This window comes from Marmota monax, unplaced genomic scaffold, assembly GCF_021218885.2.
Source record: "Marmota monax isolate L192 unplaced genomic scaffold, Marmota_monax_Labrador192_F-V1.1 WCK01_AAM20220418_F8-fsc00012, whole genome shotgun sequence".
In the NCBI taxonomy this organism is placed as follows: domain Eukaryota; kingdom Metazoa; phylum Chordata; class Mammalia; order Rodentia; family Sciuridae; genus Marmota; species Marmota monax.
The window spans coordinates 6,771,275-6,787,220 of NW_026695227.1; the positions used below are offsets into that span (position 1 = coordinate 6,771,275).

The following is a 15,946-nucleotide window of genomic DNA, read 5'->3' on the forward strand; positions in this document are numbered from 1 at the left end:
CACATTTCTGTTAGGTTTCAATACTTGTGCAGTAAAAGTTTGGTGGACAAGCCAAGTTGTTCAGAACTAAAACTAAACCTTAGAGTTGTTTATCAGGATTCTCCAGAGGAACCAAACCAACAGAATATGTGAGAATATATTTATATATAGTGAAAGAATCCTATTTTACAGGATTATTGATATTTTTACTAACATTCATATATTTCTTCTATCTCTTTTTCCTTAAAAATCCTATATAATACTAATCAACTTTATTTTGGCTAGCATTTGCAGGATCCAACAGTTTTCATCATTTTACTTTCCGTATTTTTCTATTTTAATTACCACTCTTATAAGCAATATTCATGTGGGTCTCATTTTATATCTAGTAGCACAATCTTTACTTTTCAAGTGAATTGTTTAATTATTTACATTTGATATTGTCATCAATGTGGTGTGTGTGTGTGCGTGCATGCATGAGATCTGTCATCTATTAAGTACTTCTTTATCATCCTTCTGATGTGTTTGTTTCCTTATTCTTTCTTCAACTCTTTTTAAAGTATATTATTTATTATTTCATTTTGTCCTGAATTGCCTCAGGATTTATACAGTCTTTCACTGCTGGGAATTGCTACAGAGATTGAAGCATGCATCCCTGTTTTAAGTCTAATATAGACTAGTGCTATTATCAATCACACAATGATAAAAGATCCTGAGAACACTTTTGTCTATTTAACTCATTTGTGTCTTGTATGCTACCAATAATAGGCATCCATAATCGTATCTATAAACTGAAAAGGTCATTATAATTTCATATAATTGACATTCATTTAATTCTTTATTCTTGAGGGATATTTTTGCTGACTATTGCATTTGAGTAACAGTAATTTTATTGAAAAGCTTTAAAGCTATCATTTCATTGTCTTTTAGCTTCCACTGTTTCTATTTTGAAGTTATGTCCTCTACTAGTTGCTTCATTGAGTACTTTTTTCTTCTTTATCTGCTTTAAGTATTTTTCTGTTGCTTTTGGTTTCCCATTCTTTTGTTATAATATGCTCAGGTGTAACACTATTTCTATTTACCAGGCTTGAACTTTAAGGCTTCTCATATTAATATTAGCATACACAAAAGTTCTCAGTAATTATCAAGCCAAATATTACGTATACTTTCTCCTTTTTTCTCTTTCTGTGGGACTGTAAAAAATTATGTGTTAAGCCTTCTCACTATATCCTTTATGTCTGATAATTTTATACCTGTATTTTTTATCCTTGTGTTTTACCCTGCCTCTTTCTCAGTAGTTTCTTCTGAACTCTCTTCTGAGTTATTAGTTCTCTTTTTATCTGTATTTATATTATTAAATGTATTTTTTGAGATTTTAATTTCAAATATTTTATTTTCAGTTTTAGAATGTCCATTTAGGAGTTCCTCAATTTTGCTAAAAATCTCAGTCTTTTTTGCTATTTCTTTGCAAAAAAATGGGCATTTTTTAATATTAATTCAAACTCCAATACTGGTACAAACTGTATATATGATTATGTTCCTGCCAGTTTCCAACTACGTAGTCTTAAACCTGGTTATTTACTCATTAATTGTGGCCAGATGGTATACTGCAACATCATTTGTAGAAATAATTTGATCCTATGTTACTATTATCTTAGTGTAGAGAAGAATTATAAAAAGTGAAGAAGTTAACTATCTAGGATTGCAATAATTCAATTGCAGCAATTCAGATTAGTCCAAACTAAAATATAGCCCTATTTTTGATTCATCTTTATTCCTCAGATATAGCCATTTGGGATCCAAATCCAAGGAGATCTACTGAAAGCCAACCTCTCAATGTCTCAACTGCTCCAAATTTTATGAGTAAAATAAAATTAACAGAGCATGAGGCTAATTCCCAGGCTCCCATTCCTAAATCTATGTCCTCCCCCAGATTCTAGCTTGGCAACTCTTTACTATTTTGTTGGTCCTCTGATCCTTTCAAGTGAAATTTCAAAAACAAATGTCCAGCTCTTTCAATATTCTCAGCAGAGTATTTGGGCTAACTGAGCTAATATACTATCAACAAAAATGAGAGTCTAGAACTTCAGTCATCACCAAAGTCACCCCTCAGTTTTCAAAGGCATCTTTCAGTCTTATCTCTCTATCCCTGTCCTGTGCTGGAACACAACCTTTCTCTCAGAAAGTGCTATTGTAGGATCTAAGTCAGTGGTCACTTCCCATCCCCAAAAAGCATTTAAAGATTTTTTTTTTTGTTAGGCTTGGTAATATCCACCAGAGATTCTCAGAAGAGTCTTAAAAATTGCAAGAAATGCCAGACCCCATTTCTGCCCTTTCTCTCATGTGGGACAAAACAGACCTCTTAAGATCCCCCCTCCACCTACCCACATCTACACCCCCCAACACACACACACACACACACACACACACACACACACACACACCAGAGATGAACAAAGCTGATTCAACTCCTGATGCTTAAGAAGTTCTAATTTTCTTTGCTATTATGTGCTCCTGTTGCCATATTGCATGAAACATTCCTGTGAAGCGAAGGCCAAGTTCCAGAGGATGACAGAATCCTCCTGAGTTCCTGGACATATGCAGGGTTCCCACAGTGATTTATCAAGTACATTATCACTAAGGAAAATGGGTGCGAGGTCTTTGGGCTGCTTTGTCTTTTGATGCAAGAATGGAGAACACTTATAGAATATTTTTGGCTAAACCACATATCTTGAATAAGTATTGTCACCAATGTGAACCTATTTCTACTATTAATTATGCTAATCAACTAGTAACCATTTTTAAAACTAAAAACTCACCTCTAACATTCAGTATGTTAAATAATAAAATTCTTTTTTATCAATTGAGTTGTTAGTGAATAACAGAAGCAAGTGCACTAACTGCCTCTGGTAGGGGATTCTGATTGAAATATTGAGAGCCTTCTCTTTCCTCCTCCTCATTCCAACTGCCCCTAGTTGTGCATCCTTGATTAGGATATTACCAGGCCATGGCTGTATTCTGCAGTCTTGATTAAATGCCACTGGCACATGGGTTATATCTTGACTTAAGAACAACATACATAATATCATGCTGTATATGAAGACATATTCCAAAACAAAGTGGAAGCATTATAACAATGCAACAATTGACCTCATAACTAGAACTTACTAAGGGAACAAAGAACTCTGTTTTTCTCAGCCACAAATTCAATGACCTCTCCTCTTCTCTTGGATCTTGGAGAAAACTTTAAATGAAATTACTTGTTCAATCAGGGAATGAATTTCTTTAATCATATTCTGTACAATAGACCAAATCATTAAACATCAAAGAAAACTCACTGAAATTTAAAAATACAGCATACTCAGGCATCTCTTCAAAAATGCCTCCTGTGAAGCAACACACTAATTAAATATGTCAACTTATTTTTGTGCCTCTTAGGTAAGTAATATAGTGGGCTGATGGTACATAGACTTACCTAAAGAAGAAAATCCCCACAATTCAGATCAAGTGTCTGAAGGACTATTTTAGGAAAACTAGATTCTCAGTAATGACTTCATTGGATTGAATACAGTTGGAAGCAAAATGTGAAACTTTTAAATTCCTTGTACCTAAGACATATAGTTTTCAAACTATATGGGAAAATCACCTTGAACCTTAAAAGAATATACATTCTCAGCCCCAATCTAAATCCACTAACTCAGATACTCTCAGGAGGGGCCCAGTATTCTGTATTATTAGATTTTGGTCCATCGTAATGTTTAAAACCATTGTCTCAGACAGTAAATATCCCTCCCCCCCTTTTTTTCCAGTTTGGATATGATCAGTCATTTGACCTCTTATATAGCAAGTACTCAAGTATCTTACCATATTATCAATTCTTACCAAATGTAGACTCAAGAACATTGTGCTGCAATATTATTTCAAGGCTGGTAGACTCTCAGCTGGACATGCTGTTTTTGTATTGAAGGACAAGTGCCTGAGCACTTAAGGAGGTCTGCTTAACTCAGTTCTGAGTGAGTTAGAGAAGGCATCCTAGAGTGTATGGCATTCAAGCTGGTCTTCAAGGGCAAGGAGCAGTTAATAAATAGGAATTGAGAAAAGTCATGCTACACAAAGGGAACTGCAAAAAGAAAACATTATGGTTACATGCATGTCTCCTTTTCAGAAACTTGAAGAACTTAATGACTATGTTCTTCTCCATTTTTATTCCTTGTCTCACACAATTATTAACTCTTATCAATATTTATTATGCAGTTTTGAATGAGTAAATGAATAATAGAATCATTAACATACATTAGCCTACAGGATTTGTGTTGCCACTCAAAGCTTGGGGATCTCAAAGCTTGCATCTGAACGTGTTCAGCAGTGGTCTCTAAACTCGTTTATCGTGTTTCTTTTTTAAAGAAATTAGTTTATGTCTCCAAAGTAGATAATTTGCTTATTTATATATGATTTATACCTAAACTACTATATGAATAAGTGATAACATTTTAAAGCTTGTAGGAAAAAATTGTAAAATTTAGGAAAAATTTGTGGAGGTATTACAATATAAATAGTACTTTTAATATTTTCCCTATTCCAGTGTTTAAGCCCACATGAAAACTCATGACAGAGACATCTGGCTCAGTAGAGAAGGATCTTGGGGTTCCAGCCAAGTGCCAGCTGTGGGACAGACTTCACTGTGCCTAGTGCCAAGCCCCTGGGCAGAAAGGATGAGCATTAAGAGTGCACTGAGTCATGATTGCAGCCTCAGAAAGATCACTCAGACCCTGCAGATAGTATTTACAATCTGTCTGTTATGTGCAGAGGAAGAGATGAATAGTATGCCTTCACCATGAGAATAGACTAATATTGAAACTGAAGGTATAAACATTATGTTACATGCATTTCTCCTCTTTACAAACTTAAAGAACTTAATGAACCATATGTCAGCAGGAGGAGAAAACAAACATATATAATAATTTTTAAAAACATTGTTCAATAATAGAAAAGTGAGATATTATACTTACATCCTCAATATAAAGAGTATAATATTTCTTTTGGGGAGGAGGGTACTGGGAAATGAACCCAGGGGTACTTAATCAGTGAGCCACACCCCCAGCCATTTTTTACATTTTATTTAGAGACAAGGTCTTACTGAGTTGCTTAGTGCATCACTAAATTGCTGAGGCTGGTTTTTAACTCACAATGCTCTTGCCTCAGCCTCCCAAACTGCTGGAATTACAGGCATGTGCCACCATGCTCGGCTAGTGTATATTCTTTCTTGAATGTATTTAGTCTTCTGTCTCAATAAATGGGAAATGGGAATGAGTTATGACAGAGGCTTCTTCCCTATAGGCTCAAGGCAACTTGATTCATTTTGTTGGGATCCAATTGATTTTTATATATACACAAGGACAATATAGAATGTTGACATCTTAATGTCCCTTACTGGCTCTGACATTCTCTGAAGGTCATGTCCATTCACTTAAACTGTAGTCAGGGGCCACGGAAGTGGCATTTATCTGTAAAGGAAAGTGCTGAGGAAATGGTGGATGAAATTGTCATCTTTGCCTGCTGAATGCTGTCTTATTGATTATGTAAAGCTGTATAGAGACAAGGCCTTTGGGGATGAATTAGGAAATATACAGTAACTTGAAATTATCAGGTTTTGGCCTATGGAGGCAGAGTGCAAAGTAAAGAGGCGTCTGGGTTCTGGTCATGATTTGAAGAAGGTAACTATTGAGATATCTATATTCTCAAAAGGGCTTTTCACAGGAAATTCTTAAGTATATATGCTTCCAGGATGAGTTAATCAGAAGTGTGAGACGGGGACTGTCATGAGAGTGGAAAGCCAAGGAGCCAGGTATATGTAGGTAGGGAAGACCTACAATGGTGCAGCTCAGCAAAGCTCAATGAATGTCACTGCCAGCATACACATTGCTGCATGGGAACATAGGAACAAAACCATCAAACATGGAGCCTGCAGTTTTCATCATACTTGCCTTTGCAAATGTGCTCAGTTAAAGTGCTATTGTGGAGGCCCCAGAGATGTTTTCACTTTTTTTGTGTGTTGTTTTTAATCTCTGTTGGTCAGTATTTAGGGAAAGGAAGGCTGAATAAATGTTAGGCACCATAATGTTTTTATCTTGGATTGAATTGAAGTCTAGGATTACAGTGGAAAAAATAAAATAAAGAGGGGAGGGGACTGGGACATAGGTCAGCAGCAGAGCACTTGTTTAGCATGCACAAGGCCCTGTGTTCCAGCCCCAACACCACAATAAAATAAAATGAAATGAAAGGAGAAGGAAAAGTAAGAGGAATCAAACATGAGGGACTATTGTGAAGCCATAGATTCTTAAAGCGCTGCAAATGGGAGTACTTAAGCCACCTTCTGACAATGGAGCTCAGAGGAGGGGGATCTCTTCTAGTTCCACAATTTCCATATGAAAGACACTGAAACTATAGGAGTTCCTTCTCTCAAAGTATCACCCTGTTAATTTAGTTATTTTTTTTTTTCCTTTTGGTGCTAGGGATGGAGCCCAGCACCTTGTTCTGTCATACCTCTAGGCCCCATTTAGCAGATTTTGCACAATGAGAATTTAGAGTACAGCACTTATATGAGGTATATAACCTACATCTCATCTTTGAGTTGCCCTTTCTATTCTATAAAGTAAATAAAGCAGTGCTGGCACAATATATGTCAAATCAACAAAAATTAAATGTAGGTGCTGCAGAGCACTGGCATATTAGCTCCATTTTCAGAAATTCCTGTCTCAGTCATTCCACAGATGTTTTTTGATTGCTTGCTTTGCACACTCTCTGGCCATGGGCACTAGGATATTTCCTAGCAATCAATTCTCTCAGAATAAGCTAGGCAGGTTTTACAAAGTATGTTCAAAGCCCCCATCCTTAGAGATGCTAGTCAATAGGTAGAGGTGATATGTAGGTATCTGTGTTGTCTTTTAATAACCCAAGTGATTCAGAAGTTCAGGCAGGTTTGAGAAAATCTGTAGAAACTCATGAAAAGTAGAAAGCTGAGTCAGACATAGATGCTGCCATTAAAAGCTTACAGTCTTTATCCTGTGTTGGAGAGTGCTAATGGCCTCATAAGGATTTCTGCAACATCTCATGTTGGGTTTTTCTTTCCCTTATTTCAAAGAATTTCACAAACTTTGAAATAATGCTCATTATATGGACCGTACTGTGACAGAAAATAATGATGTCATCAAATGCAGATCAGCATTAGTAAGCAGTGTGACCTAAGCACTCAGGTTCTCTGTGATGCATAATATAATCAATTTTTAATTATCTTCAAATGGATTTGCCATTGTAAAAGCTTTATGCATCTTCACGTTTGTAGATACTTCCCTGAATCTGTTTACATTCAGAAAATGATAAAAAAAATTTAGGATTAACAAAGCACTATTGCCTTAAAAATCACATAAACAATTCCAAAGTAAATCATGTTATTTTGGTATTTTTAAAATTTTGTTTTATTGGCACAGTTTTCTTGCCTCATATATATCATCAGAGTCTTTTTCATCAACATTGAAATCTATAAAGTCGGAGACATCCCATCACTAATTTTATTATGTGATATGAATCTAAAGGATGTTTTCAGGCATTCACAATTTTTTTACCACTTTCTAATAAAACAAAAGATTTAAAATTGATCTATAATATTTGTGCTGAATACTTCTGACAGGATAATTTTTCTCTATGATTCTAGAAAAAAGAAATCCTTCTAAAAATACTTTCCTTCTTTCATAATTGCTTGTCATATAGCAGCATAGGAAGATCAAGTTAATCCTATTATGTATTAATACTAAAACTCATGTTCCTATACAGTATATTTATTCATAACTATTTTAAAACATTTTACATCATTATACATAACTTTATAAAGATTTTAAAATTTGTATTGAATGCTTACTATGTGTTACACTCTAGATTAAGGCCCATAAATTGGTTGTAGAGAAGAAACTGAAGAGATAGAAATTATGCAAGATATATTTTACTCTCAATGAGTTTATAATGTTGTGATGTGTGCAAAAATTAACATAAATAATACATGCAGTGAGTGGAGAAAGGGGAGAAAAGGAAGTAGAAGATGCAGCTTGAATACAAAGTTAAGCAGTCTTTACTGTTTAAGATCAAATATTATTATGTGCCTGTCTGGGGGCATCCTCAACTCTAAGCAGGGTTGCTTTTTGTCAGGGGAATGACATAAAGGGGGTGCTTTAAAGTGCAAAACCAGTTAAATTAGATGAGCCAGAGGTCTCTGGGGACTTGTCTAAAGATTCAAGAGTAGGCCAGTTGGAGGAGGGATGTCTGCAACTAATTCTCTCTCTCTCTCTCTCTCTCTCTCTCTCTCTCTCTCAAATAAAGTACATGTAAACAAGCCACCATTAAAAACTATCCATCTCTTCTAATGAGTACATTTTGACAACCTTTTTCCATTTCTGCCTGACTTTTCTTTAACAAAACATAAACTTTGTTTTTCCTTCAGTGTTTGTATTCAAGCAATTAACAGTGGTATTCACAAGAATTGCTTCTACCTCTTTAAATTTTGCTGTTTTGGTGAAATTGTGTACTAAACAAAATTTTTACAAAGAGTCATATAGATATGTCATAAAATTATACAGCAAATGATTGCAATGTCTAAACAAATGTGTACCTACATTTGAATTTAGCTGAGATATGCAAACAGCTGCTGTTTATAACATTTTTAAAGCTATATGCATTGGAATATTTTAGTTCTTCTGGTTACTATTGCTCATTTCTGAAAGTCCCTTAAAATAAGGAATGATATCAGTTAAGGATTAAGCAATGTTATTTTTTAAGGCAGAAATCAAATGTCAAAATAAATCCAAATGGATAAATTCTATCTTAATAGTGAACATATGTTTCTTGTTCCCTGCTTGCTAAACCCAGATGTTAATTACTACATTTGTCACTACACTGCTCTTTTCTTATTTGGAGCTAGCTAAGATTACATTGCAGGCAGGATAAATGTCATATGTGTAACATCAGTAAAACCAAGATTATTTCTCACAGTCTGGTAAAATGCTGATGAGATTTTAGAAGATTCTGTTTATTCTTCATAAGGTCTTTCTTCTATGTAACTACAATGTGAATATGGTAGGTTAAACTACAAGAAAGACTGGACATTCTGACAAGCTGCTTTGTAAAAGAAAACAAAACAAAAACAATAATACAATTTCTGTTTAACTTTGATTTAAACCTTTTATGGGAATTCATTTTTTTAATTCACATTTTTTTACAATACTCCATGGTTTTTCAGAGACAGATTTAGCTTATTGTTTTAACTCACTAAAACTTGCAGCTAATTCTAGATCTTGGCTGGCCAGTTAATAAATGAGAACCTGTAATGTGCTGTCTTTAAAGAGGGAAAAAATGAATCTCAGTATTATATTACCTTTTTTTCTGGTGTTTGCAAGTACTTTAGCTCTCTAGAGTCTTTGACAACAAGAACATGTTCATATTATATAGAAAAAACACTTAGGTTTTGAATTGATTGACTCAGAGATCAATAATTTTAAATTGCAAATTGCAATGTAATTGGTAAACAAAATATGAGTAAGAACTCTGAACTTGACAAAATACAAACTGATTCAGATTTTAATTTAAAATCATTCTATTGGCTATCAGACTTGTCCTTTATTGTCTACATTTTTCATTTAAAAGAACATTAGGCATTTAAAAAACCCATATTAGTAAAATAAACATCTATTCTAGCAAAGAAAGATTGTATATAGCCTCATAGATCATTTCATATTACCCAATGCACTTACCTGAGCCCTTGGTATCAAAGACTTTTGATTCCCCAAGGCAAATGCCTATCATTCATTCATTCATTCATTCATAAAATGTATAATGTTCTACATAGAAAGAATATTCCAAGTATTTAACAATTATTGGGGTACAAATGCTGACTAAGCAGGATGACTGGCAGCCACTAACCCACCTGTCTGGCCACAGTTTGAATTGACTAGATATTTACTATGAAGATGAGGGGGGCAAGGGAAAATGAATAGTGGGGAGTAGGTCAAGCAGGAAGCTTGAATCTAAACACACCAAGTTGAGTTGCCTATAATACTTTTAGAGATATCAAGTGAAATCTAGACATGTGGATACACATGTCTTCAACTGGAGTGGGGAGGGGAGTTTGACTGGAAGGATACATATGGCAGTTGTCAGCAAGTGTTTGATTATCAAAGCCATAAGACTGGAAGAGATTCCTTAGGGTGGGAATCTAAATATAAAAGAGAATCAGTCAGAGAACTAGACCATACATCACACCAATTTTAAAGCTTAAGGAAATAAAGGAGTATCAACAAAAGTTTCTGACAAGAAGCAACTGGTTGGATGGCCAAAGAGTATGGTGCCTGGAGTTCAAGAGAAAAAAAAAAAGTATTGCAAAGGAGAAGAAATAATGAGCTGTTTCAAATGCAAATGCAATGACTAAAAATTGAAAATGGATCACTGAATTTAGCAAAATAGATATCATTAGTGAGTTTAAGAGGAACAGTTTGGTGGAACTTTTCGGAACAAAATCCTAATTGGAATGCATTCAAAAGAGAATGTAAAGAAAGAGATTTGAGATAGAAAATAAAAAACAATTCATGCAGGATCTTTGCTCTAAGAATAATTGGGGAAAATAGTGTGCATGGAAATGCAGGTCAATGACTTTATTTATTGAAATAAATTCTGGCATATTTGTGTGCTGATTTTAAAAAACAGATTCATTTTGAAAGCAAAAATTGGTAATTCAAAAGACAAATGAGAACTTGGCTTGGGACAAGAGCAGTGACCTTGAGTAGGAGAAGGATACCAGATCTCATGCCCAAATCAGTCTCAAATTAAAGCAGAGATAGCCCATTCATATAACAGAATAAAGAACACAGGCAAATAAGATGATAGATATGTTTGTTGGGAGCTATGGAAATTTTTTTCCTATTTCTATTTTTTCAATCAAGAAATTTGGCCATGAGCAGAGTGAAGAAGGGAAGAGTTCAGGAAGTGAAGATAAGGAATGAAACAGTCCTATGTGACTAGAAGAGTAAATGAGTTAATGATATTTGCAGAATTGCCAGAAAATCCTGAAGACCCTCTCAAAGGTAGTGACCATGTTGTTACAGTGAGACCAGTGAGCATGGCTGGATGTGTTTCTCTAGCAACATTTAGTAGCTTTGTTACAGTTTCAGAGTTGGAAGAAAATAACCAGAGTTGGGTTCTTTTTGCCACATGAATAATAAAATAAAGTAAGAAAGAGCCAAAAGAATTGAAAAGAGTTACAATAAATATGATCTGCGGAATCCAAATTGGCCAAGGAGGGACATGAAAACATGAAATGAATTAGGGCCAGTGAAATGGTCATGGAGTCAGGATATTTTTCTGAATTATATAATTAGAGGAAGACAGATGAAAAGGAGGAAAGGGGGTTAGTAGACTGAGAAGCTAGAAATCAAGACAAGGCTTTAGTCACTAGTCAAGGCAAATATGAAAGGAAAATTTGTAGAAGCATTACAACAAGGCTATTATTGAAGCAAGTGACTATGTACCAGGTTTAAAAATATTCAAGAAGTGAAGTCTATGTAAATTAGTATAATCATTGTTGAATCAGTATGAAGAGTCCTCAAAAAGCTAGGAATTGAACCACCATATGACCCAGCTATCCCACTCGTTAGCATTTATCCAAAAGAACTAAAATCAGTATACAATATTAGTATGTACATACCAGTATTAATAACAGAGAAATTCAAGAACAAGCCTAGAACTATCTCTTGATGGACATGTCCATCTCTTGATGGACATGGAACCAGCCTAGGTGTCCATGTCCATCAAGAGATGAATGGATAGGGTGTGTATACATGCACAGTGAGTTCTAGTCAACTATAAAGAAGAATGAAATTAAGTCATTTGTGGATAAATGGATGGAAGTGGAAAATACCATGCTAAGTGAAATAAGCCAGACCCCAAAATCAAGGACCAAATGTATTTCCTCATATGCAGAAGTTATAAAAAATAAAATACAAATAAGAAAATGTGATCTCATGAAAATAGAAAGATCGGTAGAGGAAAAGTAGAGGAACAAGGCGAGTGAACGGGGAATATCTAAGTGTCAAAGTCAATCAAATTATATGAATGTTTGAATATATCACAATTAATCCCAGTTTTGTGTGTAACTATAATACACCAATGAAACAAATAAATAAATACATGTAAATAAAAAGAAAGAAGACCGGAAAAAAAGGAGAATGGGGAAGGAACAGGGGGAAAGGCAGGGAGGGAAAGGAGATACTGCATTAAATTATGTTACATGCACATATGAATACATCACAATGAACCCTACTAATATATATTAGAGTGCACTAATAAAAACATGAAAAAGAAAGATTAAAAATATAAAAGGAAATGAAGTTCAGTGACCCAGAGATCCATCCACAGGCAAGTTCAACAACCCAGGATAGAGGACAGTACAATCAGGCATTTTTTATAAAGGAAAAAAGAGCGGAAGTTAGAAGAGCAAGGTAATAAGAGAAGGTCCAGGTCCATCCATGACCAGGACTCCAAAGGGAATAATGGGAAGGAACACAGTTTCCATTTCAAAGACATGAAGGAGAAGCAGAAGAGAATGCTTAGGGAATTCAGTTGTTTGAGCACCTAAGGGATCTTGCTGATGGCATTCTCCAGGACTGATGTCTTTCCCTCTTCCAAACACCTGTGATTATGCTGCATTTCTGCTTAAAATCTACTGATCGGTGGAAATTTCAGATAAACAACAAATCTTTTTTAGTGAAAGTATATCCCAAATATAACCTGGGTATCCTATGTTTTTTATTTATTATTTATTATATCTGGAAACTCTACAAATGGGGAACCCTGATATGTATGGCTGTGTATCACTGTAAATATAAAAAAATGGCACCTCTAGAATTGTGCAATATTCAACTTATACAACTAAATGTAGCCACACTGCTTGAAGAGCAATACAACCCCAGCTGCAAATGCCAGTGCATGTTTTCAGTGACAGCAACTCTTCACTAACGTTTCTATAAAACGCCAAACTACCTAATCATGTAATGTGCCCAAAAGTTGTGATATGCCCGTATGCAAGTAAAAATCTAAGAAAAGTTAGTCATTGATTAGTTTGAGATAGTGCATTGTTATTTTTTTATCATTTTCATCTGACACTGGATCATATTTATTCTCAAGAAAAAAAAAGATCTGTTTCAATAAAGAATTAGTATTTAGTATATCACCTACACCTAGAATTATAAATGAGGACTTTATGGATGTAATGACAGTGTAATCCCAAGGGAACAGTTAGCTAGTGGTGACATTTCAGACACTAATCGTAAAGATATCTTGCCTAGTATTGAAGTCTAATAACTAGTGGATGGTAAGGTCAAACTTTCACCAAAAATGAATAATTGACTATTTGTCAAAAGACTAAAGGAGGTCAAATTTTCTCCAACAAATTCTGCACACTCTGAGGTTTGATTTTAAACTTTCAAAAAAAAAATACTTGATGTGGTTGGCTCCCTGAATACAGATTGATTTCTTAAGAATAGTCTCCTATTAAACTACCATACAAGAGATCAATGCATAGAGCTACAAATGGATAACTGTCTAATTTATGAAGAATACGTTCATTAGAAACCAACATATTCTATATTTGAAGTCAGATATTTGTTTCTGTGACAGCATTTATTGAATAGAAATACTGTACTATGCATAAGTGAATTACTCACCATCTCTGCTCTTGTATCTCACTGGCTGATAAGAGGAGAGCGCATGAGAAACTTTGAGCAAATTGGTGGATAGGGTGGAAAGAAAGGAGAAAGGAGCATCCAGGAAGACATGACACATCTGATGAAATAAGTATAATTCCACATAATTAATCATAAAATACCAGAGGGGAAGTAGTGGAAGACAAAGATAGGGAAATGAACAAGAACCCAATCAAGAAGAGTCTTACAAGCCTTCTTAAGCTGTTGATCTTTCCTTAACACTAATGCAGATTTTAAGAAGTTTAATTAATCTGAAAGATTAGCTTGCTGATTGTGTGGAGAAGGGATTGGAACAAAGGGCAGCAAGATAACAGATAGGACTTTCTGCTGTTGCCTAGGTGAGAACTGACCCTGGAACTAGGAATATGACAGTAAACCTGGAAGGAAGAAATGTAGGTGGAATGTTTAGGAGATGTGATCTATGGGACTCAGCAATTAATTTTAAGTGTGAGGTAAAAAAAGATAGAATCAAAGAAAGTACACTCTATTGTTAACCGGAGCACAGGAGAAGCAGAAAATTAAAGTGAAGGAAAAGAAAACGCGTTTAGTGGTATACTTGCTGGGTTTCAGTTATTAGAGCAAACAAAAATCCAACAAAGAAGTATTTTGATTTGAGCTGAGGTTTAGGGAATGAATCTGGAATAAAGACTTAGATTAGTGCCTCATTATAGATATCACCAGGAATAATAACATTACCCAGAAAGAATATATTGGAGTAATGACAGATAGACCTACATGTGAGGAACATTAACACTTAACTTACAAGCAAAAGTAAAAAGAACCTGAAATAAGAGATGTCAGGACAAATGGAGGAGAAACTGAGATATAATAAAAAAGCAAATGAAAAAGAAACCATCACCAAAAATCAAATACCTAGATAAAGGCCAAGGAAATCCCTACAGGATTTGGAAAGAAAGACATTTTTAAAAAAGGAAAAACATTGTTAGAGATAGAAATAAGAGGATCTTCCAGGGACAATAAGTATGAACATGCAAGTGGTGGATCATAAAGTGAGTAGAAAAAGAAGTGGAACTGGTGTGAGTTCAGGCAACTCTTCCCTTACACTAGTTTACGTCAGGGAAGAGAAATATGTCACAGGATATTAATGACAAAGTGTCATTTATGTGTGAATAGGTTTTGCAGGTTTGACTCATCTGTCCATTAGTTATTAACATGGAGAGAGTTGACCACTTTTTGCACAGATAAGAAAAAGGATGAAGATGCTTAGTTATCTATAGAATGTTCCACAAGGTTCCCATGAGGTGAAGAGAATAGAATCTAGGACATAAATAAGAATCTCATTAAATGATTTTCTAGTGCTGCTGTAACAAAATACCACAAACTGGGTATTTAAAAACAAGACTCTCACTCTCCTTATACTGCCGGCAGCTAGAAGTCTGAAATCAAGGTATCTGCAGGGTTGGTTCCTTCTGATGGCTGTGAGAGGAGAATCAGTTTCAGGTCCGTCTTCCTGGCTTGCACATAGCCATCTTCTCCCTGTGTCTCTTCACATTATCTTCCCTCTATGTGTGTCTGTGTCCAATAACCTTTTTTGATCAGGACACCAATCATGTTGGATTAGCTGCTCACCCGACTCCTGGATGAGCTCATCATAACTGACATAGCTACATTGGCAATGGCCCTATTTCCAAAACAGATCATATTATGAGGTCCTGGGAACTAGCACTTCAATATGTGGATTTGGTGCAGAGATTCAACTCAACCTGTAACAGATGGAAAGCAAGACATTTGTTCCACTGATATTAGAAGAAAAGAGAAAGCATCACTGTGTGAGTCTGCAGATTTTATGGCAGGAAATTTAGGAATTTCCATCTGCGTTTTGTATTCTCTGAAGTGGAGACAAAGTCATTGGCAGAGGAGACAGAGTTGGAAGTTAAAATATCCTAAGGGAGGTTTGAAAGAGTCATTGCACAGAATGAGAGAGACGGCTGACCAGGCAGCCTGTGAGGCAGCTTTGACAGTTACTGCATCAGACTATAAGTAGAGGAAATAATCAATTATTCAGTGTGCCCTTTATATAATAATGTAAAATCTCCTGGGGGAGGCTACTTTGGTTATATAATGGCTTACAACAAAATGTGTGACAATTCAGTAAAGAAAAGCTCTTCTCAGATTCACCAATCAGCTTCATTTGGAGCTTGAGTTCA

General features: G+C 35.1%; 1 protein-coding gene across 3 annotated transcripts in view; it reads left to right on the top strand.

The window, feature by feature from the left end:
• The window catches only part of Pik3c2g (phosphatidylinositol-4-phosphate 3-kinase catalytic subunit type 2 gamma), a 385,322-nt gene that overhangs the window by 315,193 nt on the left and 54,183 nt on the right, over positions 1–15,946 (top strand). The gene's annotated exons all lie outside the window — the stretch shown is intronic.